General features: G+C 41.2%; 1 long non-coding RNA gene across 2 annotated transcripts in view; it reads right to left on the bottom strand.

Moving 5' to 3' along the window:
- LOC149309457 (uncharacterized) overlaps nucleotides 1-19,850 on the bottom strand; it is a 43,735-nt gene extending 23,885 nt beyond the window's left edge. For both annotated transcript variants that reach the window (XR_016281907.1, XR_016281908.1), the window contains exons 1-2: nucleotides 19,648-19,850; nucleotides 12,560-12,657 (exon numbers count right to left, since the gene is read on the bottom strand). This is a non-coding gene — a long non-coding RNA (uncharacterized LOC149309457). The remainder of the gene's footprint in view (nucleotides 1-12,559; nucleotides 12,658-19,647) is intronic.
- Nucleotides 19,851-25,708: the final 5,858 nt, after the last annotated feature.

The following is a 25,708-nucleotide window of genomic DNA, read 5'->3' as shown; positions in this document are numbered from 1 at the left end:
GGGAGGACATGAAGCCATTTTGTGCTTTTTTGTGGGATGCTCTGTGGCAGCCAAAAAGGACCATTTTAGAGTTGGAAGCTTCAGTTCCTGCTGGGCCAAGTCCAGCTTCCTTTACAGCCATGCGGCTGTACCACATAGAGGAGTCCTCTGCCTCCTTACACACCATCTCATTATAAGAATTCAAAAGGAAAGTGCAGGAGCCCTGGCAACACCACCATGTGTTTCCCAGTCTGCAAAAGGATCCCCCACACCTATGGGGTCCTGGGTGCCATTGGGGCCAGAGATGGGAAGGAAGGGGGAGACCAAGGGTTTATGCCCCCATCTGCCCTCCTGGCAGAGTCCCAAACCTTATGCTAGGCATAGTGCCTGCAATGGCCATGGCAGAGGCCTCATGGCAATGCCTGCCCCGAGAGAGGGCATTAGATCTGGCAAAGGTTATTTGGTGGCTGGAGAGAGAGGGCCCCTGGTACTCACCCTTCTCCTGTGTCTTCTGGCTGGCTTGCCTCTCCGACGTTGGCCCTGTTTCAGGCTGTGCAGAGGTGATGCAGAGAAATCCCCTTGCCATGGCTTTTGGCTGGCCTGTCCTCTGAACTCTGGCCCCAATGGGCTGAGCAGGGATGTTGAGAAGGGAAGTTTCCATAACTTCCGGCCAGTTTCCTCACTGATCCCTGGCCTTAAACAGGCTGGGCAGAGATGGTGCAGAGAAATCCTTTGCCATGGCTTTGGCTGGCCTGTCCTCTGAACTCTGGCTGGGCAGAGATGCTGAGGAGGGAAGTTTCCATGACTTCTGGCCAGTTTCCTCACTGATCCCTGGCCTTAAACAGGCTGGGCAGAGGTGATGTGGAGAAACAGAGACATGGAGGGGAAACCCCTCACCATCTGTTCCCACGGCTCCCATGCGCTGCAATGCTGTTTGCAGAAATCTCCTGTGCTCCCACCATGATAGGGGGTAGCTTTGGAGGAGAGGGAGAGTCATTGGCAAAGCCAAGACCTTTCTCCAATCCTGGGAGCCCTTGCCATATTAAGTCCTTCTTCATGCTCCCAAGGCAGCCAGAGAAATGAAGAGAATAAAAGGACTGGAGTGGCAGTAGTGAAAAAGCTGCAGAACAACAGCAAACACATCCCAATGAGTCTCCCTCTGAAGCCAGCTCCCTCTGTTGAGCTGGCAGACCCTGAGCTAGGGAAGCCTGAGCTAAGGATGACCCTTAGCCAGTGCTCTTGGGGTCCTCTGCCATAGCCACCACCAAGAAGGGGGGAAAGGCAGGAGAGAGGAGAAGGGAAGGCCAAGAAAACTCACAAACTGCTTTCGGAGAAGGAAAAACCTTGCTGGCTCGAAGAGACACATCCTGCTAGGAGCATAGGCAGGAACAAGACTGAGGCTCAGGGGGGCTAGCTCCTCCCTATATAGGGGCCGGTCTTTTGTTTATTGTCCCTGCCTACAGGAGCAAATAGGAGGAGCTAAACCCAGATTACAGGAGGACAGGACCCTCTCTGCTGGGAAAATGAACTGAAGACAGGAATATTGTTAGGGAGGAGTGCAAAGAGACACCATTTACAGCTAAAACAAAAAAGAAGCCTCAACGGATGACTGATTAAACTCTTCAAGCAGTTATGAACAAATGAGAAGCAAAAGTAAAAGTGGATAGTAATAGCATCAGAACTGTGAACACAACTATTCAGCAACTTTTCTGCAGGGATAAGGAAGGCCTACGGTGGCATGTGGAGAAGCACAGAGAAAATCACTACTGTCCCACTCTGTTTCACCTTTCTTTTCTCATGCCATAAGACTTTCACTGTTCATTCCAGTCCCCAAGAAAGGGGACACCAGGGGTGGCATTAGCCACTGGACCACTGCAAGCAAAGTAGTGCTTAAAATTCTACAACAAAGAGTTTTATCATATATGGAGTGAGAAATGCCAGATGTCCAAACTGGGTTCAGGAAATGAAGATTGCACATATTCACTGGATAATGGAGCGTACTAAAGAATCATAGAATCATAGAGTTGGAAGAGACCACAAGGGCCATCCAGTCCAACCCTCTGCCATGCAGGAAAACTCAGTCCAAGCATCCCCAAGAGATGGCCATCCAGCCTCTGCTTAAAGACCTCTAAAGAAGGAGACTCCACTACACTCCGAGGAAGAGTGTTCCACAGTCGAACAGCCCTTACTGTCAGGAAGTTCTTCCTAATGTTGAGGTGGTATCTCTTTTCCTGGAGCTTGCATCCATTGTTCCGGGTCCTAGTCTCTGGAGCAGAAGAAAACAAGCTGGCTCCCTCCTCAATATGACATCCCTTCAAGTATTTAAACAGGGCTATCATATCACCTCTTAACCGTCTCTTCTCCAGGCTAAACATCCCCAGCTCCCTCTGAATTTCAAAAGAAAATCTGTCCATGCTTTATAGATTATAGCAAAGTCTTTAATTGTGTATATCATGAAAAAAACTATGAATTACTCTTGAAGAAATAGGTCTTCGACAACATTTGATTGCCCTGATTTGTAACTTGTACTCAGGACAAGAGGCTACTATCAGGATAGAATACAAACAAACAGAATATGCAAGGAGGTCAGACAGGGATGGATTTTATTACCCTGTCTATCTAATTTATACACTGAAAATATCATATATAAAGCAGGATTAGACCCATAGGAAGAAGATGTGAAAATTGGAGGAAGGAACATCAACATAAGACATCAACAGCAGACAAGACTGTACTACCAGCAGAAAACAGGAAAAACTCAGAACTATTACTGAAGAAAGTCAAGGAAAAAAGTGCAAAGACAGATTTAAGGTGGAGCATACGAAAGCAAAAATAATGACCACAGATGATTTACATAATTTTCAATTAGACAATGAAGACATTAAAACAGTTCACAATTTTCCATTCAGCTCAGCCATTAATCAGAATGGGGACGGCAATGAAGAAATCTGAAGACTGGGACTTGGAAGGGCAGCTATGAAGGAAATCAGCATGATCCTGAAATATTAACCTATTTCATTGAATACCAATTTCTATGTATGGTTGGAAAAACTGAACTGTGAAGAAAGCTGACCGGGAAAAAAATGAACTCATTTGAAATGTGTAAATGTGTATGCATGTGGATGTACCCTGAAGTTGTCTATTGACTTATGGAGACTGCCATGAATTTCATGATTTTCTTTAGCAAGGAATACTGAGAGGCAGTTTTGCCAGTTCCTTCAGAAATGTAGCCTACACCACTTGGCATTTCTTGGTGGTCTCCCATCCAATTACTAACAACTTCTCACCCTTCTTTGTTTCCAAAATGAGATAGATTTGGTGTTTTTATGGTATTTGGGCTTAAATAATAAATACATCAGAGTAAACAGAGAGATAAGTATTTGGAACAATGGCTCTAATGATGCATAAGAAACAGGGGCAGTGATATGTGAATCCATAATACACAGGTGGGGGGGAACATGAGAAAAAAGCATAAAGAAAGATGCTATGGTTTCTATAAATTCTCTACGTTGGAAATAAACAAGATAAACTGTTAATACAGGAAGATAAATATATATTGGGTTACCATATTTTGAAAATCAATACACACATTTATTGACTGGCTGCTTAAAACCACTGATCACTGTGACTCTCACTTTAAATATTTCTACTGTATAAGCTGTGATAATTTCTACTATAAATATTTCAAACCTTCATTGTATTTAAATAACAATTTTACCTTTCCTTTTCCCACACCAGCAAGTCAGCAAGCCAGTGATGAGAAAGTGGAATCAGTGGACAGAAAACAAAGCAGCTGTCAGGATCCCCTTCATGTTCCCCTGTTATGGGTTATTATTTGTTATATTTTGTTTGTGAATAATGATGTTATAGTTGGGGAACTTGTTGTTGTTGTGGAATTGGTTTTGCATGAGTTGCTGGGAATGAGAGGTGGGGCTGTTGGAGGGAAGGAGAAAGACATGGGAAGTTGCCAAAGCCTCAAGATAGTGATGTAAAGACTTGTCATCACTAGTCATTAAATATATGAGATATTTGTTACTCAATGTTTCCACAAGTACTTTAAAAAGCTGTACTCTTGGAACTTCTTGATCAAGGAGTAAGATTTTTTTAATCATTTGCAGATGAAGTAAAGGGACATGACTAGGGATGTAAAGAATATTCTCCAAAATTCGAAAATTAGGAGAAATATGCCTAATTCGACAATTTCTATAACATTTTAGAGAGGAGAAATTCTGAGCAGTTCTTGATCAATGAGTAAGAATCTTGATGGTTAGTCATTTCGAAATGAGGGGGAGAGAAGAATCCTTCATCTGACTCTCGATGGCCACTATTTGCATATTTTGTGTAAGAAAAGCTACCATTCATCCTGGAGGCTATTTCCTTTGTTAGGGTGATTCCAAAGGCTGATTCCCCCTCCAACTTTGCTCATTAACAGCTTTGCTTTGAAAAACAAAAGATAACAAAAGGTGAGGCTTCTGTAGGGATGTAAAGAATATTCTCCAAAATTCGAAAATTAGGAGAAATATGCCTAATTCGACAATTTCTATAACATTTTAGAGAGGAGAAATTCTGAGCAGTTCTTGATCAATGAGTAAGAATCTTGATGGTTAGTCATTTCGAAATGAGGGGGAGAGAAGAATCCTTCATCTGACTCTCGATGGCCACTATTTGCATATTTTGTGTAAGAAAAGCTACCATTCATCCTGGAGGCTATTTCCTTTGTTAGGGTGATTCCAAAGGCTGATTCCCCCTCCAACTTTGCTCATTAACAGCTTTGCTTTGAAAAACAAAAGATAACAAAAGGTGAGGCTTCTGCCCTTTATGCCATGCTCTGACATTCAAATTCTCACAGAAGAGAAGAACTTGAAATCTCAAAACTTAGTAGGAAAGGTCTTGGCCACAGTTTTTTGGATTAAGACAGGTATTTTGATGATAAAAAAATGACTAATCACTTTGATGAAATACAGTTACATCACTATGATCTGGAGATTACCTTGCAGTGGAGACATTGATTTGGGTTCTCCAAGGCCAAGAAATTCAAGTACATACACACACACACACACACACACAATGCAAAATAAATGTAGGTTTGCCTTAGCATCACCTTGAGAGAGCTGGAGAGAGAGGTTTGTCATGTCCTGCCTCTGAGGCTGAGAGAATGTGCCAATTATTATTATTATTATTGCATGACCTCTTAGCATCACCATGGGAGAGGTGCAGAGAGAGAGGGCAGGGCAATGTCTAACAATTTGTAAGCTGCTCTGATAGCGCCACAGACTGCTGGGAACTGCAGTCTAATAAGGCTGCACACTGCAGAAATAATCCAGTTCGACAATACTTTAATGCTATGGAAACTCCTGGGATTTGTAGTATGTTGTGCCACCAGAGCTCTCTGACAAAGAAGGCTAAATGTCTCACAAAACTACAATACCCAGATATTGTTGTTGTTGTTGTTGTTTTCTTATATCCCTGGCACAGACTCTCAGCCTCAAAGGGAGGCACTGCCCCCCCCCCCCCAACAAGCCTTGCATGCCAGGAGAGTCCTAAAAGTCACAACACACGACAACAGCCATGTTTCCAAGAGGTCATGGGGAAAGGGAGCTCAGGGCTTGGATGGCCATAGGAGCCCTCTGGGAGGCCTTGGGCAAGTCACACTCTCTGGGTCTCAGAGGAAGACACTGGCACGTCCTCATTGCAAGAGCCCTCTAAACACACACAAAACCCACAACCCCCCCCCTTCTTGCCCCGTTTTGCCAGGGTCCTCCCAAAGCACTGAGAGTGCCCACCAGAAGGCAACAAACATCAACAGCCAAGTGGGTCACACTGTCTCATCAGGATGACACTGGAAGATGGGACAAACCGAGGGTTTTATTGGCATAAAGAGGAGTTTTGTCATGGGATGCCCCTGAAGCTGAGATAGTGTGACCCTCACAGATGAGAAGGGGAGGGGTCGGGTGCCAAGTGGCAATGCTCTTCTGCCAAGCAGGAATCCTCAATTAGGAGCAGAGTAGGGTGTGATGGCAAGAATTCTGCCATGAATAAAACCTACCATGAAGGAATACCTAGGAGTTGGAGTTGAAGCTGAGAGGATGTGACTTGCCCAAGGTCAGCCAGTGAATTTCTATGGTGAACTGGGAGGATCCCAGCTCAGCCATGTAAATCCACAGGGTGACATTGGGTAAGTCACACTCTCTCATTCCTGGAAATTCTGCACTCTCCTTGCCAATAATAATAATAATAATAATAATAATAATAATAATAATAATAATTATTATTATTTATGCCCAGCTCTTCAGCCAAAAGGCTATCAGAGCAGCTTACAAATTACTAGATATTTCCCTGCCCTCAGGCTTGCAATCTAAAGGGACAAGAGACAAAAGGAGAAGCGAATGGCAGGGGAAAAGTTCAGCAGATCCTCATTCTCCCACATTCTCTTTTGTGAGGGTCACATTCTCTCAGCCTCAGAGGCAAGACATGACCAACTCTCTCTCTCTGCACCTCTCTCATGGTGATGCTAAGGTCATGCAATAATAATAATAATAATAATAATAATAATAATATCCCTTACCCAAAATGCTGAGGACTAGATGTATTTTGGAGTTTTTCAGAGTTTGGTATATTTTTATACAGTATGTCTAATGGGATATACTGGGAGATGGGATCCATGTATGTCTCATTTGCATCTCATAGACATAGACTGAAGGTAATTTAATGCACAATATTTTTAAAATAATGTTGTGCTTCTGCACACTGAGCTGATAATTTAGGTTTCAGAAGTCCAGAGAAAGGAGACTCAGACTCTACTCTGGACATTTCTCCTGAGAATGGACTCATGTTTTCAAAAACAGTCATTTCTGGATTTTTGCAACAACAAAAAAGAGGAGCACCACAGACTGCTGGGAACTGCAGTCTAATAAGGCTATAGTATATCTTTCTACAATGTAGATGGACACCTCCATTACATAATTTGTTGAGGATGCTTTGACTGGGAGTTCCTGCATGGCAGAATGGGGCTGGACTGGATGGCCCTTCTAGGGGTCTCTTCTAACGCTATGATTCCATGATTCTATAGCACTCTGAGCCTACTGTGATGTTAATTGTTTTTAAATGTATAAAGGTATAAAGTCTTATAATGCAAGCCATGCACTGATGGACTATTGCACTATAATTTTTTATTGATTGATTTTATACCCTGCCTTTCTCCCAAAATAGGATTCTCTTAAAGGGGTTTGTTTATTATAAAGAGAAAGGAACGTATAATGGCTTGGAATTAAAAATTATGGTTGGTAGATAGATAGATAGATAGATAGATAGATAGATAGGTCTTGGAATTAAAAAGTGTGTGTGTGTGTGTGTGTGTGTGTCTTAAAATTAAAAATCCCTCTTGGAAGTGGAAATGAAATGTGTGGATGCAGCCTGGGTTCTTAACTCAGCTCAGAAGTTGGAATACAGTGTCTCAAAGCATGAGCAGAGTGCCTCTGAGCATGAACAGAGTGGCTGCCGCTCATTGCTCGAGCAGCTGCACTTTGCTTGATCGAGATGAATTTATCTGATGTAAACACCTTCAGAGGAAGAACTCAGTTTGCATCTGCACTGAAAAAATAATCCAGCTGGCCACTTTAACTGCCCTTGGCTCCATGTTGTGAAATGCTGGGATTTGTAGTTTGTTGCGGAACCTGACAGATGACTCAACAGGTCCTCAAAACTATAGATCCCAAGATTCCATAGCACGAAGCCATAATGGAAGTTAAAGTGGTGCCATCGAGGTGTCAAGGGTAAACGCTCGACCCTCTTTTTGTGTCTTGGGGGGGCTCTTAGCCTCTCAAAATGGTGGCACTTAGTCTTGACCCCCCCTTCCCAAAATCCTGGCTATGTCCCTGGTGGGTCACACTGTCTCAGCTTGAGGGGCATCCCATGGCAAAACTCCTCTTTATGCCAAGAAAACCCTCAGTTTGTCCCATCTTCCAGTGACATCCTGATGTTGAACAGGGGTCAGACTGCATGTCCTCTAGGACATGCTACTAGAGAGGTCCCTTCCTCACCACTACTCCCTTCTCCTTTTGTGTTGTGTCTTGTTAGATTGTAAGCGTGAGGGCAGGGAACCGTCCGATTAAAAAGATTGTATGTACTGCACTGTGTAAATTTGCAGTGCTTTATAAATAAAGGTTAATAATAATAATAATAATAATAATAATAATAATAATAATACATGTCCTCTAGTATGCCATGTATTCCTGTGTATTACTTCATAGCAGAAGGGGGTTGGACTGGATGGTCCTTGAGGGTCCCCTCAACTCTACTATTTCTTGTTGGGGCTTCAATCACAGTTTATTTGTTGACACTGGGCTTTTTTTGCCTTTTGTGTGTGTGCCTTCAGGTTTTTTTAAGCATAGGAATGTTCTTTAAACCTCTGCCAAACTTCCTTTTGACATGGTAATTGAGTTTGAAATGCAAAGTAATTAGCGTAATTATTCGCCTTGTCTTTTATTGTCATTCAGAGAAATCTGTGAAAAATATTTCGCTAGTTGCTGAAAGGGAGAGAAGAAATCACCATTTGAAAGGGGGATTTGTGGAACGAATATTTTTTTAAAAAGTTCTCCTCAAGCTCTCAGTTAACGAGAAGAAAAACATGGGTTTCTCTAATCACTAGGCTTCTGCCCTTTATGCCATGCTCTGACATTCAAATTCTCACAGAAGAGAAGAACTTGAAATCTCAAAACTTAGTAGGAAAGGTCTTGGCCACAGTTTTTTGGATTAAGACAGGTATTTTGATGATAAAAAAATGACTAATCACTTTGATGAAATACAGTTACATCACTATGATCTGGAGATTACCTTGCAGTGGAGACATTGATTTGGGTTCTCCAAGGCCAAGAAATTCAAGTACATACACACACACACACACACACACAATGCAAAATAAATGTAGGTTTGCCTTAGCATCACCTTGAGAGAGCTGGAGAGAGAGGTTTGTCATGTCCTGCCTCTGAGGCTGAGAGAATGTGCCAATTATTATTATTATTATTGCATGACCTCTTAGCATCACCATGGGAGAGGTGCAGAGAGAGAGGGCAGGGCAATGTCTAACAATTTGTAAGCTGCTCTGATAGCGCCACAGACTGCTGGGAACTGCAGTCTAATAAGGCTGCACACTGCAGAAATAATCCAGTTCGACAATACTTTAATGCTATGGAAACTCCTGGGATTTGTAGTATGTTGTGCCACCAGAGCTCTCTGACAAAGAAGGCTAAATGTCTCACAAAACTACAATACCCAGATATTGTTGTTGTTGTTGTTGTTTTCTTATATCCCTGGCACAGACTCTCAGCCTCAAAGGGAGGCACTGCCCCCCCCCCCCCAACAAGCCTTGCATGCCAGGAGAGTCCTAAAAGTCACAACACACGACAACAGCCATGTTTCCAAGAGGTCATGGGGAAAGGGAGCTCAGGGCTTGGATGGCCATAGGAGCCCTCTGGGAGGCCTTGGGCAAGTCACACTCTCTGGGTCTCAGAGGAAGACACTGGCACGTCCTCATTGCAAGAGCCCTCTAAACACACACAAAACCCACAACCCCCCCCCTTCTTGCCCCGTTTTGCCAGGGTCCTCCCAAAGCACTGAGAGTGCCCACCAGAAGGCAACAAACATCAACAGCCAAGTGGGTCACACTGTCTCATCAGGATGACACTGGAAGATGGGACAAACCGAGGGTTTTATTGGCATAAAGAGGAGTTTTGTCATGGGATGCCCCTGAAGCTGAGATAGTGTGACCCTCACAGATGAGAAGGGGAGGGGTCGGGTGCCAAGTGGCAATGCTCTTCTGCCAAGCAGGAATCCTCAATTAGGAGCAGAGTAGGGTGTGATGGCAAGAATTCTGCCATGAATAAAACCTACCATGAAGGAATACCTAGGAGTTGGAGTTGAAGCTGAGAGGATGTGACTTGCCCAAGGTCAGCCAGTGAATTTCTATGGTGAACTGGGAGGATCCCAGCTCAGCCATGTAAATCCACAGGGTGACATTGGGTAAGTCACACTCTCTCATTCCTGGAAATTCTGCACTCTCCTTGCCAATAATAATAATAATAATAATAATAATAATAATAATAATAATTATTATTTATGCCCAGCTCTTCAGCCAAAAGGCTATCAGAGCAGCTTACAAATTACTAGATATTTCCCTGCCCTCAGGCTTGCAATCTAAAGGGACAAGAGACAAAAGGAGAAGCGAATGGCAGGGGAAAAGTTCAGCAGATCCTCATTCTCCCACATTCTCTTTTGTGAGGGTCACATTCTCTCAGCCTCAGAGGCAAGACATGACCAACTCTCTCTCTCTGCACCTCTCTCATGGTGATGCTAAGGTCATGCAATAATAATAATAATAATAATAATAATAATAATATCCCTTACCCAAAATGCTGAGGACTAGATGTATTTTGGAGTTTTTCAGAGTTTGGTATATTTTTATACAGTATGTCTAATGGGATATACTGGGAGATGGGATCCATGTATGTCTCATTTGCATCTCATAGACATAGACTGAAGGTAATTTAATGCACAATATTTTTAAAATAATGTTGTGCTTCTGCACACTGAGCTGATAATTTAGGTTTCAGAAGTCCAGAGAAAGGAGACTCAGACTCTACTCTGGACATTTCTCCTGAGAATGGACTCATGTTTTCAAAAACAGTCATTTCTGGATTTTTGCAACAACAAAAAAGAGGAGCACCACAGACTGCTGGGAACTGCAGTCTAATAAGGCTATAGTATATCTTTCTACAATGTAGATGGACACCTCCATTACATAATTTGTTGAGGATGCTTTGACTGGGAGTTCCTGCATGGCAGAATGGGGCTGGACTGGATGGCCCTTCTAGGGGTCTCTTCTAACGCTATGATTCCATGATTCTATAGCACTCTGAGCCTACTGTGATGTTAATTGTTTTTAAATGTATAAAGGTATAAAGTCTTATAATGCAAGCCATGCACTGATGGACTATTGCACTATAATTTTTTATTGATTGATTTTATACCCTGCCTTTCTCCCAAAATAGGATTCTCTTAAAGGGGTTTGTTTATTATAAAGAGAAAGGAACGTATAATGGCTTGGAATTAAAAATTATGGTTGGTAGATAGATAGATAGATAGATAGATAGATAGATAGGTCTTGGAATTAAAAAGTGTGTGTGTGTGTGTGTGTGTGTGTCTTAAAATTAAAAATCCCTCTTGGAAGTGGAAATGAAATGTGTGGATGCAGCCTGGGTTCTTAACTCAGCTCAGAAGTTGGAATACAGTGTCTCAAAGCATGAGCAGAGTGCCTCTGAGCATGAACAGAGTGGCTGCCGCTCATTGCTCGAGCAGCTGCACTTTGCTTGATCGAGATGAATTTATCTGATGTAAACACCTTCAGAGGAAGAACTCAGTTTGCATCTGCACTGAAAAAATAATCCAGCTGGCCACTTTAACTGCCCTTGGCTCCATGTTGTGAAATGCTGGGATTTGTAGTTTGTTGCGGAACCTGACAGATGACTCAACAGGTCCTCAAAACTATAGATCCCAAGATTCCATAGCACGAAGCCATAATGGAAGTTAAAGTGGTGCCATCGAGGTGTCAAGGGTAAACGCTCGACCCTCTTTTTGTGTCTTGGGGGGGCTCTTAGCCTCTCAAAATGGTGGCACTTAGTCTTGACCCCCCCTTCCCAAAATCCTGGCTATGTCCCTGGTGGGTCACACTGTCTCAGCTTGAGGGGCATCCCATGGCAAAACTCCTCTTTATGCCAAGAAAACCCTCAGTTTGTCCCATCTTCCAGTGACATCCTGATGTTGAACAGGGGTCAGACTGCATGTCCTCTAGGACATGCTACTAGAGAGGTCCCTTCCTCACCACTACTCCCTTCTCCTTTTGTGTTGTGTCTTGTTAGATTGTAAGCGTGAGGGCAGGGAACCGTCCGATTAAAAAGATTGTATGTACTGCACTGTGTAAATTTGCAGTGCTTTATAAATAAAGGTTAATAATAATAATAATAATAATAATAATAATAATAATAATAATACATGTCCTCTAGTATGCCATGTATTCCTGTGTATTACTTCATAGCAGAAGGGGGTTGGACTGGATGGTCCTTGAGGGTCCCCTCAACTCTACTATTTCTTGTTGGGGCTTCAATCACAGTTTATTTGTTGACACTGGGCTTTTTTTGCCTTTTGTGTGTGTGCCTTCAGGTTTTTTTAAGCATAGGAATGTTCTTTAAACCTCTGCCAAACTTCCTTTTGACATGGTAATTGAGTTTGAAATGCAAAGTAATTAGCGTAATTATTCGCCTTGTCTTTTATTGTCATTCAGAGAAATCTGTGAAAAATATTTCGCTAGTTGCTGAAAGGGAGAGAAGAAATCACCATTTGAAAGGGGGATTTGTGGAACGAATATTTTTTTAAAAAGTTCTCCTCAAGCTCTCAGTTAACGAGAAGAAAAACATGGGTTTCTCTAATCACTAGACATGACATTTGAAATAACAATTCTATGGGCAGGATTGCATATTTTGCAAAAGCAAAGCAACCATTCAGATTTGTTGTTTCCAAAGGATCTTACCAGAGGCTTACACTAGCTGTTTCCTTTGTTCTGATGATGGCTTGTTGCTTTGTCATGGTGATGGCCTGAAAACGTTGCCTTGGTTTTGTTCCATGCATCTAAAGAAAGCATTTTAAGTTAAAGCTACAATTTATTTTATTTTATTTATACCAATAGCAAGTACATTTCTATACCACTTATCAGTGCAATTAAGCACTTCTTAAGCGGTTTACAAAGTGTAAGCTAATTGCCCCCAACAATCTGGGTACTCATTTTAGTGACCCTGGATGGATGCAAGCCTGAGTCGAGCTTGAGCCCTTTGCTGGTATTGAACTCACAACCTTATGGTTTGTGAGTGAGTGGCTGCGGTACAGACGTTTAACCACTGTGCCACCAGGGCTTTAATAGTTTATAATCTCTTATAGCCCTCATTTCTTCTGATATAGCGACTCAAGGTGATTGTAAAGTTACATGTGCTGTGCTGTGTGCCTTCAAGTTGATGGAGACCACAAGGTCCATCCACTCCTTTTTATAATAGCATATTATAATTTTATAATACACTGAAATGGCATTTTCATGAGTGTGTGCTTAGGAAACAATCTGCCAGTTTTTCCACCTTGTTCATAAATAAAATTTATTTCTAATACACCCTGAAATATCACACTCTCTTGGATACATACTGCTGTAAGAACCACATTAAAGATCTTGGAAATACATCTCAGGCCAAGAATACTGGGAGCTGCAGTCCAACATCTGGAGAGGTCACTCTGCCCACCCCGATCAACTCTCTCTCTCTCTCTCTCTCTCTCTCTCTCTCTTTCTCTCGCTCTCCTTAATTTGGTTTCCAACTTAGGGCAACCCTATCCTGAGGTTTTCAAGGCAAGATTTGTTCAGCAGAGGTTTGCCATTGACTTCCCTGTGGCTGAGAGCATGTGACTTGCCCAGGCTACCTAGTGGGTTTTTATGGTTGAGTGGGAGGCCAGGGTTCAATTCCCAGGTCAGCCAAGTAAACCCACTGGGTGACCTTGGGCAGGTCACACTCTCTCACTCTCAGGGGATGGCAACTGCAAAACTACCATGAAGTTCAGAACCCTTCTTGCCGAGAAAACCCCATTATAGGTTTCCTTAGGATTATCATAAATCAGAAATGACTTGAAGGCACAAAACAAGCCAAGAGAGTGTCTGAAATCAACTATATTTGATGGGAAATGTAGGCACAGTATAAACCACCTTTTTGTGCCATGCTGGCGCTGATTTTAGAGTTAGGTACCGTGCGGCAACCGCACGGTCCCTAACCCTAATACGTGGGAGGGGGGGGCGCCATGATTGTGCGGCTCCGCTCACACATCACACATGTTGGTGACATTGCAACTGTGCCACATCCAAATGGAGTTTTACACCTGTGACATAACCGCACCGTCCTGCAGCACTTGTGGTGTCGCAGCATCGCAGCAAACTAGAGCTGCTTCCATGCGCTCCTTTTTTGCTGCGCAACAGCACCATGACATTTGGTTGTTGCAGTAACGCTCCAGTCTGCCTTTTGCAGGTGGTGTGTACTGCACCGTAGTGTCAGCTCACATACTTTTTTCTGCCAACAGACATTTTGGTAAATTGGTGCTCTTTTTAGGATGTAAAGATTGATGATGGTTGAAAGGAGATAAGGATCCCTCTCCCATCTTTGCCCACACCTTTGATTTGTAAAACAAATGAGAACAGGATTGAGAATTTAGCAGATTTTACATGTTCCTTCAGCTGCTGAAAGACTCTGGAGTGATCTTCCATTGATAACAATTTAGATAAAATAAAATAAAATCCAGGAAGATAAAATAAAATAAAATAGTTTATATTTTGGATTGTTTTGTTTACACCCTTATCAGATTTAGAAATGTCTAATTTAATTTTGCACTAATTAATTGACTCCTGTGCTATTTGCATGCATATGTTTAATGCAAAGAATTATAGTCTCCTAAAGCAAGATTAAGTGGCTGTACAGATTGCCCTAACTGGATCGGGGCTGTGGCAACCTCAAGCCACAGTTCCGATCCAGCCTCTGGAGGGCACAAAAAGTTGCTGCTCTTTTTGCTTCCTCAAAGGGGTGCCATAGCTGTGGTGGCACAGCTCTATGGTGCCCCTTTAGTGCTGCGTCATTTGGATGCAGTGCCAGTGGTGCATCATGATGGCATGCCATGGGGGCAGAATTAGGGCAAGCGTCTTCAGGATGCTGAGCTCTGACTCCGCCCACAGGCTGGCACAAAGTGCCGGTCTTTACAGGCCCTAAGACTCTGGAGACCAGGATTCGAATCCCACCTCGGTCATGTAAACCCACAGAGTGACCATGGGCAAGTCATACTGTCTCAGCCTCAGAGGATGGCCATAGCAAACTCCTGAAGATGAAGATGGCGGTAGCCTGATAGGACGCTGCTTTTAGAGCTCTTGCTTTTTAATTTTCTCTAAGGTTCTATCAGCTTGTTTACACTTAAACAGCTGGATTGTTAACTTTGCTTTGTTTTGTTTTAGTTTTAAATACTGTTTAATCCTATTTTTATCAACCTCCCTTTTATTTTGTGCATTTTATCCTCTAACTTCCGATTGCAACATGAAGCTACGGAAACGCCGGCGTTCCAAAGCTACTACTGACTCAGGCAACAAACCTAAACAAACAAAGATAGACTCCCTTTTTACTAGGCAAGAGTCTCCAGTGCTACAAACTGATTTAGAATTAAATAACAGATGTACGATTTTGGATTCCTTGCAGGCCGAAGAACTTACATCGAGCTGTTGTGGAAAACTGATAAAACACTGCAAGTTCTTCCACTAGACTCACAGCAGACCTCGGTCTGATAGAAGCAGAAAGGAGGGGACCAAAGATGAATTTGCAAAACACAGATTGTTTAGTTTAGACAGCTGTCACTCTGGGAGGAATTCACATTCCAACAAAGTTCCCAGAGCCCCGAACAAGAAAAAAATGGCTCCTTTATATAGGATTGAAACAAAGAACTCTAGCTGGCATATCCCATTGGACATGGCAAAAGTTAAACATATAGGATTTTCGTACAATCAGAGTACAGATACATGAATACATTAAAGGTACATTTTAGCCACATTCCATTAGCCTATTAGCCTTATCTGTCCTTGCCCCCCTTCTAGTCCTTGCGGAGATATCTCTTCTCCAGGATTCATGTCTCCCTGCTAACTTCAACTAGCAACAAACTCCAGATCCTCGAGCCCTAGGTCACTTTGAGCTCTCAGGCTTTAAGTCTTACTCTTTTGCCTGCGTTCCTGGGCCTCTCAAATTCCTTCCAATGCATGTACCTTTATTTCTACAAACTACATTTATATGCATACTAAATATGAAACTTTAAAAATCTTCTATCTCAGAGCAATGATAATGGTTGCATAGTGAATGCAGGAGTCCCGGTTTTTCCTCCTAGTAATGATGGTTGCTCTGAGAAATGGCCAGCAAAATATCCTTGGAAGGATGTAACAGGATTGGTTCAGAACTGAACAGGTGTTTTAGTTGTTCAAAAACCTTTTGGCAGCGGTCAGACCAAGCCACAGGCATGGAGGGTTTTGGTTTAGTCCCTTTTCCTATGCCTCCTGGTCCCTTCTCGACCGTCACCCCCTTGGTTTTTAGCAGATTGATGATGGGTAAGGCAATTTCAGCAAAGTTAGGGATGAACTGTCTATAGAAATTGGCAAATCCCCAAAATTTTTGTACTTGTTTTCATGTTTTGGAGGGTATCCAAATACAGTTTGTACTTTGGCCGGGTCCATCTCAATCCCTTGAGCCGACACCCTGTAGCCCAAAAATTTGAGAAAGTCTGTGTGAAAGTGGCACTTAGACAATTTAACGTATAACTGATTGTCTAATAGTCTTTTTAACACCTCTCTGACCACTTTTACATGGGATTCCAAGTCCTGGGAATAAATCAACACATCATTCAGGTAAACTAGAACTCCCTCAAACAGTAGATCATGTTGGATCTCATTAACCAAACACATGAAAACCCCAGGAGCTCCTGCTTGGCCAAAGGGCATCATAAGCTACTCAAATGGCCCTAAAGGGCAATTGAAAGCTGTCTTATATTCGTCTCCCTCTTTAATCCGCATTTGTAAGTAAGCATCTCTTAAGTCCAGTTTGGTAAATATCTTTCTGGTCACCAACCTGCCAAGTATGTATTTCATTAAAGGAAGGGGGTATTTATTGGTCCTACGAATCCCACTCAGGTTGCAATAGTAACTAGCAGAAGGGTGCTGTGCTTTTTCTCCCTGAAAAAGACGGGAGCCACAAACGTGGAAGTCGATGAACGGACAAACCCCCTTGCCAAGTTCTTTTCTATGAATTTTTTTAGGGTTCTTAGTTCTACAGGGGTCATAGCATAAAGTTTTGGCTTGGGGAGAGGGCTCCCGACTCTATTTTGATGGCACAGTCTGTTTGCCAGTGAGGTGGCAGCCCATCGCTTTTGCGCTCTTCAAACACCTCCTTGAGGTCTTGATAGCAGTCAAGGTAGGATGCCCCCGCCTCTGTCCTTTCAACGGTCGTCGCTGCCGGGGAAGGGGTTTCTCTTGTCATAAGGGAGTCTTGGCTTTCTGGCATGGGTTCTATGTGCCCCCCACATCAGTGGGCTGGGGCTCTGGTGCTTCCCCTCCTGGCTTTAAAATCTCAGTGGGCTTAAGATTAGAGGCCAGTACATTTGATTTCTTTCCAAACATTTAAATAGTTGTTATGAAATAATTTCAAGATGTCATTCTCAATCCAAATCCCTAAATACTTAATTTTATTCTCCACTCTATATCCAGATTTTTCTTTTAACAGGTTTCTCTCCTCTAAAGACATGTTCTTAATTATAATAAGAACTGTTTTCTCTTTATTTATTTTTAAACCTGAGAACCATCCAAATTCATCTAACTCTTGTGTTAGTGCTTCGAGGTTTGGGTCCTCGAGAATTACCACAAGGTCATCTGCAAAAGCTCTTATTTTCGTTTCTTGGCTTTTTATTTTGATACCTTTGATGTTTGAATTCGACTTAACAGATAAGATTAATATTTCTATTACCATTAGAAATAAAAGGGGGGAAAGGGGGCACCCTGGTCTAGTGCCTTTCCTAATATTAAAGTCACTAGATTTCTCACCATTAATAATCAAATGGGCTTTTTGCAAATTATATATTTGTTCAACTGTGCTTAAAAAGTTTTCACCCATTTCCATCTTTTTTATCACCTGTGTAAGGAAGTCCCACTTTACCCGAGCAAAAGCTTTTTCCATATCGATGGTGAGTATTGCTCCCTTCCTTTCATTATTTACATTGAAGAATTCAAGACTGTCCAAGACTATTCTTATCTTATGCCTGATGTAACGACCCGGGAGGAAACCATTTTGTTCCTTCCCTATCACTTGGGGTAGGATTTGTTTTAATCTATTTGCCCAAACGGATGCGTATAATTTGTAATCATTGTTGAGTAGACTTATTGGTCTGTAGTTTGCCATGAGTGTCACATCTTTCCCCTCTTTGGGTAATACTACAATATTAGATATTTCCCAGGTATGTGGGATTCCCTCATTATTAATTAAATTAAACAATTAATGTAATGGCTTTAACAACTCCTGTTGGAAGATTTTAAAAAACACAGCTGTAAATCCATCAATTCCCAGAGATTTTCCTTTTTTCATATGAGAGATAGCTGAGATAATCTCTTGTTTTGTAATCTTTGCATTTAATATATCTCTGTATTCCTTAGAAATTTTTGGAATCTCCCTTGTCTCTAAATAACCTCCTAGACTCACTTGCTGATCATTAGAGCCTTCCTTGGACTCATATAGTTTGCTATAATATTCTCTAAAGATTTCTATACATTCCTCTTGTCCAGTAACAGTTTTCCCATTATACCTAATTTTACTAATCATTTTACTTTCTTTTTCTTTTTTCAATTTTTTAGCTAACCGTTTTCCGACTTTGTTTGCATTTTCAAAGAAGTTCTGCTTAGTACGCTTCAGGTCTCTTGTTATTTTGTCATTAGTTTTTTCCTGAAATTGTTTCTTTAAAATTTTCAATTCATTCAGTAATTTTACATTTGTCAAATCAGTTTGCAATTGCTTTTCCTTAATTTTAATTTCCTCTAATAATTTTTCCTCTTTTTCAATTTTCAATTTTCTAATCTCGCTTGCTCTTTTTATGAAAAGACCTCTAAACACCACCTTACCCGCATCCCAAATAGTTTTAGCTTTCATATCAGGTGTATTATTTTCAGTAAAGAAGAGATTAATTTCTTCCTTCATCTTTTCTACAAATTTTCCATCCTGAAGCAAGTCATTTTGTAGCCTCCAATATGTTGTACTCTTGGACTTCTCTTTCAATGAAATCTCTAACAAATTGTGGTCCGAGAAAGTTTTAGCATCAATTTCCATTCTACTCATTCTAATTGCCAAATTCTTTGAAGCCAAAATTAGATCTATCCTTGAATAAGATTTATTCACTTCCGAAAAAAAGGTAAACCCTGATTTATTCTCATTCAATTTGGTGTCAGCTACTCCTCCTAATTTGATAAGTATACCCCCAATTTTGTCATCCAAGTCATTGATAAAGATGTTGAATAGCACTGGGTCGAGGACAGAACCTTATGGTACCCCACTGGTCACTTCTCTCCAGGATGAAAAGGAGCAATTGTTGAGCACCCTTTCTTAAATTTATCACTGGATTTAAGGTATCAAAGAAGCCTGCTTTATGGTGGAATTGAACTTTAGTTCCATCATTTTTACCTTTACAGATTGGAAATAGTGAATGAACAGTCAGAAGTGGAAAGAAACTGGCTTTGAGCTGAACCCCTTTTTAAGATATTTTAAAATAACCAGTGAATGGGAAGAGGGGTAAAACAGCCAACAAATAAAGACTATTATTATTATTATGCTTTATTTATATAGTGCTGTAGATTGGTACAGCACTGTAGATGCAAACAATAAAAAAGATAAACGTAAACCTGCCCATGGCATACAATCTAAGAAATAAAAGCATAATACAGTACATATAAATAATACATAACAATACAGAAAAGGGTACAATAAAGTAAAGCAGGCAGCAAATTAAAAATGTCAAATAATAAATAATACTCACAGAATGCCTGGGACTGCTTCTCTGAACAGGATGGTCTTCAACTGAGTTTTGAAACTGGTTAAAGAAGTGATGAGCCATGTTCGTGGGGGAAGGAGATTCTAGGAGTGAGGGGCAGCAAGTGAAAAGGAATGAATCTGGGATGGGGCAGAGACAATCCTAGACAAAACATCCAAGTTGTTCTCACATTGAAAATGAAAAGCAAAAGGAAGTATTTCTGGAGCAAAGGCTACCTTAACCAAATACTGGAATTAGAGCTAGAGTGACACTCAGTGGTCAAGAGGATTTATTGCAGGTTTAAAAGCAATTCAAAGGATTTTTAATAAAATTGACAGTTAGCAGTGTGGTATCAGGAGCAATGATTCCCAAAATTGGGTGGTATATACCCCCTGGGGGCAAGGGAAAGATCCAGGGAGGCAGTGTGGGGAAAAGGGGGAAGTGGGGGGCAGGCTTCAGTCAAAAGTATTGGTGTGATAGAAAGACAAAGTGAACCAATACCCTTTAGGATCATACTGGGGATGAAGATTACATGAAACTTCTTTTCAGGATACCTTAAAACTACTAAGAAGTCTTGCTGATCACTTTGTGCAGTGGTGTCTCCCACTCTTTAGCTGCCCATATGAGCTCTCTACCTTGGCCACGTCTTTCACTAATAGTGGCAGGAAACTCTTGTAAGGCTTTGGTGCAGGGCATTTTGAAACAGCCTGACTGACTGGAACAAGGATGTAGAGCATGTGGCAGTGGGGAAGAAGTGGCAGCATAAAGAAGTTTTCAGATTTGGAACACTGCTTTAAGCTTTGTGAGTTTGGCTAGGACTTGGCTGACAGGCTGGAGCTGCCCTGTTACTCCTGCTTTCTTTCATCAGACAGACTGAAATAAGAGTTTAACAGAAGAAACAATGTTTGTGTGTGATGGTGGGACATTTGAAGCTGTGTGGGGAAGACATTTATCTGGAGGAGGAGTATCTGGAGGCTAGTCTTGAAAAAAGTCATTTGCCTCAGAGTTAAAATATCTCCCTTTCCCTATCTATTCCAATCTCCAGTTCAGAGCATGTGGCCTCTGTAAATCATTTATACACACACGCTATACACACATGCTCCACCCCAATGAAGAAGGATTGAGAGATATTCCTTACCAGGGAGAAGCTTCTCCATTTGTAATTGGTCACCTTGGGAATGACTGAAAAGCTTCTTGCCCACACTGGCCTTGGCCACAAGGCTGGCACTGTCGAGAGGCTTCTCAGTTGCTGTTTAGCCAGCTGCTTCATTGCTGCTCCCAAGGTGACTGGGTGGAAAGAGAACAGCCACAAAGACTGATTGTTTTAAATTTGCAGTAGAATGATAGACCTAATATCAAGGAACAGGTATTGGGGGGGGGGGACTTGGGTTATCACCCAAGAAGAGAGTGGGTGGCATCACAGAATAGTCCAGGGACCATTGTACTAGAGCAACAACTACATATTCTCAACCATCTCAACCTTTCAAAATATAAGGATATCAGTAGATATGCCAACCAAAGCTGCAAATGGAAATCAACAAATCTTGGAGAAAATTTGGCTAATTGGAGATCAGATAACAGAGAAGATGCTGACAATGAAGCAAGATACATCTCAATAAATAAATAAATAAAATGAAAGTTTAAAAGAAATTATTTGACTCAGATCTCCTCAGAGCTTGTCCCAAATACAGGTCCTATACAGACTGGCCTGAAAGGCGGGCTTGTGGGTGGAGTCGGGGTGCAGAGTCTTGATGATGCATGGCCTGACTCTGTCTCCAGGGCACCATGATGCTGCACGCTAGTCCAGATGGCACATGGTATTATGGAGCGCCTCAGGCACTGCATCCAAATGATGCAGCACCGAAGGGCCCCATATAGCCGCACCACTGCAGCTATATGGTGCCCTTTGGAGGGTGCAAGAAGGAACTGCTTTTTGCAGCTCTTTTTTTCACCCTCCAAAGGCCAGATTGGGGCCATAGCATAAGGTTGCTGCGACCCTGATCTGGCCAGGAAAGGGGCAGTGTCTCACCGCCCCTTAGGCGTGATCTGTGGAGCCCCATAGTCTGGACAAACAGCCAAAGGCTGATTGCGATGCAGCTGATAGCCAGTTGCTAATAAGCAGTCCCTATCAGAGAGTAGCTTACAGTCAGCACTTACTTTACTTCAGTAACTACAAGCCTTAAGTCTCAAATAGAGTTCAGCAATATCCAAATCAAGCAAATGGCATCCAGATTCAATAAATATTGTTCAGAGTTCAGTCCAAGAGATAAAGCAGAGACGAAATTTTAACTGGATAAAGTCTACAGATTTGATTTTTAGTTTGCAAAACAATATAATTTGACAAGAGAGTAATGGTTTATATGATTGTTTATTTCAGTGGTTCTTAAACTGTGCAGCGAGACTCCAAGGGAGGCATGAATAGTTGCTTAAGTGGGGTGAAAGATTTGGAGGCCTTGATCTACCTATATCCTTTTTGGATCATAATCCTAATCAAATTATTTTGGCATTGTTTGATAATGTTTTTTAATTAGATACTGAATAATTTGTTGTTACAAGATGAGAAAGTGGTTCAAAAAGCTAAAAAATACTGAAGGACTTTTTGAAGATAATCTTGGTAAAGGAACAGATGAAAAATTTGTATGGGATGCCTCTAAAGCTTATATAAGAGACTTTTTTAAAAAGGAAAATTCTCAGTTAAAGTAGCTGAGATTGGAACAAATTACTAAAATTTTGGATGAAATAAAAAGAAAGAAAGAGGTGATTAAAAATAAAAACTCCACAGGCTAAAGAATTTGTGGAAAAAAATCAAAGTTCTTCAAAAACAACTTTCATAGAAAGTAGAAATGGATAAGAATTTGTGATTTGTTAAAGAAAAACATTTTGAAATGTAAATAAAGGGAAAGAGAAAAAAACACTAATTGATAAAATCAGGATTGGAAGAAATATAACTATAGTAAAATGTTATTTAAAAATGTTTTTATAATGACTTTTCTGCTTTGTTCAAGAAAGCCTAATTTCCAATGAAGTAAATATTTGAATGACCAAAATCTCAGAAGCTCAGAAGAAAAAACTGAATACAACACTTACCACAGCAGAAATTGTGGAATGAATTAAAAATACGAAATCTAAGAAGGCTCCAGGGCCAGGTGAATGATCAAGAGTATATTAATGCATCTCTCAGGGAAGGAAATTGTTCATCTTGCCTAAAAGAAGCAGTGGTATGTCCATTTCTTTAAAAGACCCCCCCCCCCCCCGAACTCCCTGGACTTAAATTATAGACCATTATCAAATCACCTTTTCTGGAGAAGGTGAAAGAGAGGGCCGTTGTCTCCCAGCTCAGCAGTTTTGGATCATACAAATGATCTAGACCCATTTCAAATTGGATTCAGAGCAGAATAAAGAGTTTAGACTGCTACAGTTGCCTTAATGGATGATCTTTGCCTGAGCATTGACAGGAGGAATGTGTCCCTGCTGATGCTTTTGGACCTCTCAACAGCATCTGATGCTATTAGCCATGGCATACTTCTGGAACACTTGGGAGATATGGGAACTGAAGGAAACACACTTTAGTGGTTCTATCTCTCAGGAAGGTTACAGATGATGATGCTTGGGGAGAGCTGCTCTTTAAAAAGGAGCTATTATATGATATACCACAAGGTGCCATTCTATCCCAATGCTATTCAACATCTACATGAAACTGCTGGGAGAGATAATCTGGAGGTGCTATTGATATGCTGATGACACACAAATATATTTCTCAATTTTTTAAAAAAAGCCTTTAAAAAGCCTCAGGTAAGGATAGTGCATCTCCACTGAACGAATGCCTGGAGGAGGTCATGGACTGTATGAGGGAAAAAATAAAATAAAACTGAGTCCAGACAAGAAAGAAGTGTTTACTGTCAAGGGTGCTAATCTAGGTTTGGAGTTGTGTCAACCACTCCTGGAAGGCTGGTTACACTCCATCTGAAAGACTATCTAGATTACTGCACTACACTCTTTTAGCACTGCTATTCCACTTTAATTGCTCTGGGCTGCCTCCTACTGCATTCTGGGATTTGCAGTTTAAGGAGGGGCATTTAGAATCCTTAGCCAGAGAGCTGTTAGGCTTCACTGAACTACAAACTTCAGAATGCAACAGGAGGCAGCCAGAGCAGTAAAAGTGGGATCAGTAAGAGTGTAGTGCAGTAATGTAATGTGTTCACAGTTTGAGAATGCTTCTGGATTAATCTGTCGAAATCACAACTCATTGTTAGCGTACCTGACATACCCTATGTTATATCTGGGATCCCCATATTTTTATATCTGGAGCCAGGTATGTTCTCAAAAAATCACGATGACCTTTGGAACACCAGGGTAAATTTCCCATAGCAAGTGCACATTGATCCAAAGACATGGAAAGGACCCAGTTAATTCCAAGATAAAAGCTGAATGGGTTTGCTGATCACTCCATTCTCCCCCTCTGAGGCTTTCTGCACACCCTTTTGCACTAATAATAATAATAATTTGTTTTATTTATATACCGCTATTCCAAAGATCATAGCGGTGAACAGCAAGTAAGCTAATTAGCAAGTAAGCTAATTTGCCCCCAATAGTCTGGGTACTCATTTTAGCGACCTCGGAAGGATGCAAGCCTGAGTCGAGCTTGGGCCCTTTTGCTGGTCTTGAACTCGCAACCTTGTGGTATTGAGTGAATGGCTGCAGTACAGGCTGCAGTACAGGCATTTAACCACTGCACCACCAGTGAAAGGTGAAAGCAGTGAGCCAATGCTTCCTGCCTACCTCCTGCCATATTCTCAATCAACTTTCCTATCATGGAGATGTCCTAAATCCAATCACTGTTTTTGTCATTCTAAAGTTAAAACCATAAATCATTCCAGAATCCTATTGTTGATTCCCTGGGAAGACCATCAGGCCTTTGTTATATTGTAAAATGACACCTAGCACTCATTAAGGCTAGAATCTCAGATATAAATATCATTCCCAAACCTACCCTCAGTTAGCACAGTGAACACTGCGTGCATAAAGAGACTCTTCTAATTGCTCTGGGGCAAAACATGTGGGCAGGGGAAAGTGTCTTAAAGCTTCCTTTTCCAAAGTTGCACTGAAATCCCAAATCCCTTGGAAAGCATTGAAAAATAAAGGATGATCCTGAGTAAATTTGAGAAACTGTCAGGTTTCAAGATGAACAAGCCGAAATCCAGCATAATCACACACAAAAAAAATACTATTAGAAGAAGAGAAAGTATTGCAAGAAAAATCACAATACAAGATAGTAAAAAACAACAACAACAACAACAACAAAAAAAAAACAGATATCTGGGTATCTACATATCTAGCAGAAACACTGATCTCTTTGATTATAATTACAGGAAGAAATGGAAAGAAATAAAAAAGATATGATTGGTTGGTCAAAACTTAAATTATCTTTTTATGGAAAAATTGCTATGATTAAGATGTCAGTCCTCCTCAAATTTTCTTTTTTCAAACCTACCTGTTACAACAAATTGAAAACCGTTCACATTTTTGAACAGAGAATCAAAGAGATTTAAATGGGAGGGGAAAAAACCAGAACTAAGTGGAAAACCTTAATAGATCAAAAAGACAATGGTGGTTGTGGTTTCTCAGATATGGAACTGTATTTCCAAGTCAACGTGCTAGCCTGGCTACAAGATTAAATAAAGCTCCAAAACAAAAGACAATAATATTTTGAAGGCTTTAACCTGAGATACCGGTGACATGCATAGCTGTGATATGACAAATTGAAGGTTCATAAAGATTTTGAACAGCACCTACTGAGGCAAGCCCTGTTGAAATTTTGGTTAATAATAATAGCAGCCTTAGGTGGGTTTCCCCCCAGGAAGCAATGCTTGGCAGATATAAAACAACAAAAGCTTGGTTGAGATATGATGATATTATTAAAAAGATGAACAATGGTAAGCTAGAATTAATAGACATAAAAGACATTCAAGTCTTAGAAAACAAAACACGTTGGTGCTTATATCAACAGTTAAAGGAAATATTCAAATCTGACCAAAAAAAACCTCAGGCTTCAACTGTCAGAGGAATG

The sequence above is a fragment of the Sceloporus occidentalis genome, unplaced genomic scaffold (genome assembly GCF_023333645.1).
Source record: "Sceloporus occidentalis isolate IW3139 unplaced genomic scaffold, rSceOcc1.0.p SCAF_7, whole genome shotgun sequence".
Classification (NCBI taxonomy): domain Eukaryota; kingdom Metazoa; phylum Chordata; class Lepidosauria; order Squamata; family Phrynosomatidae; genus Sceloporus; species Sceloporus occidentalis.
Note: the sequence above shows the minus strand (reverse complement) of the source record. Positions and strands in the feature narration are given on the sequence as shown.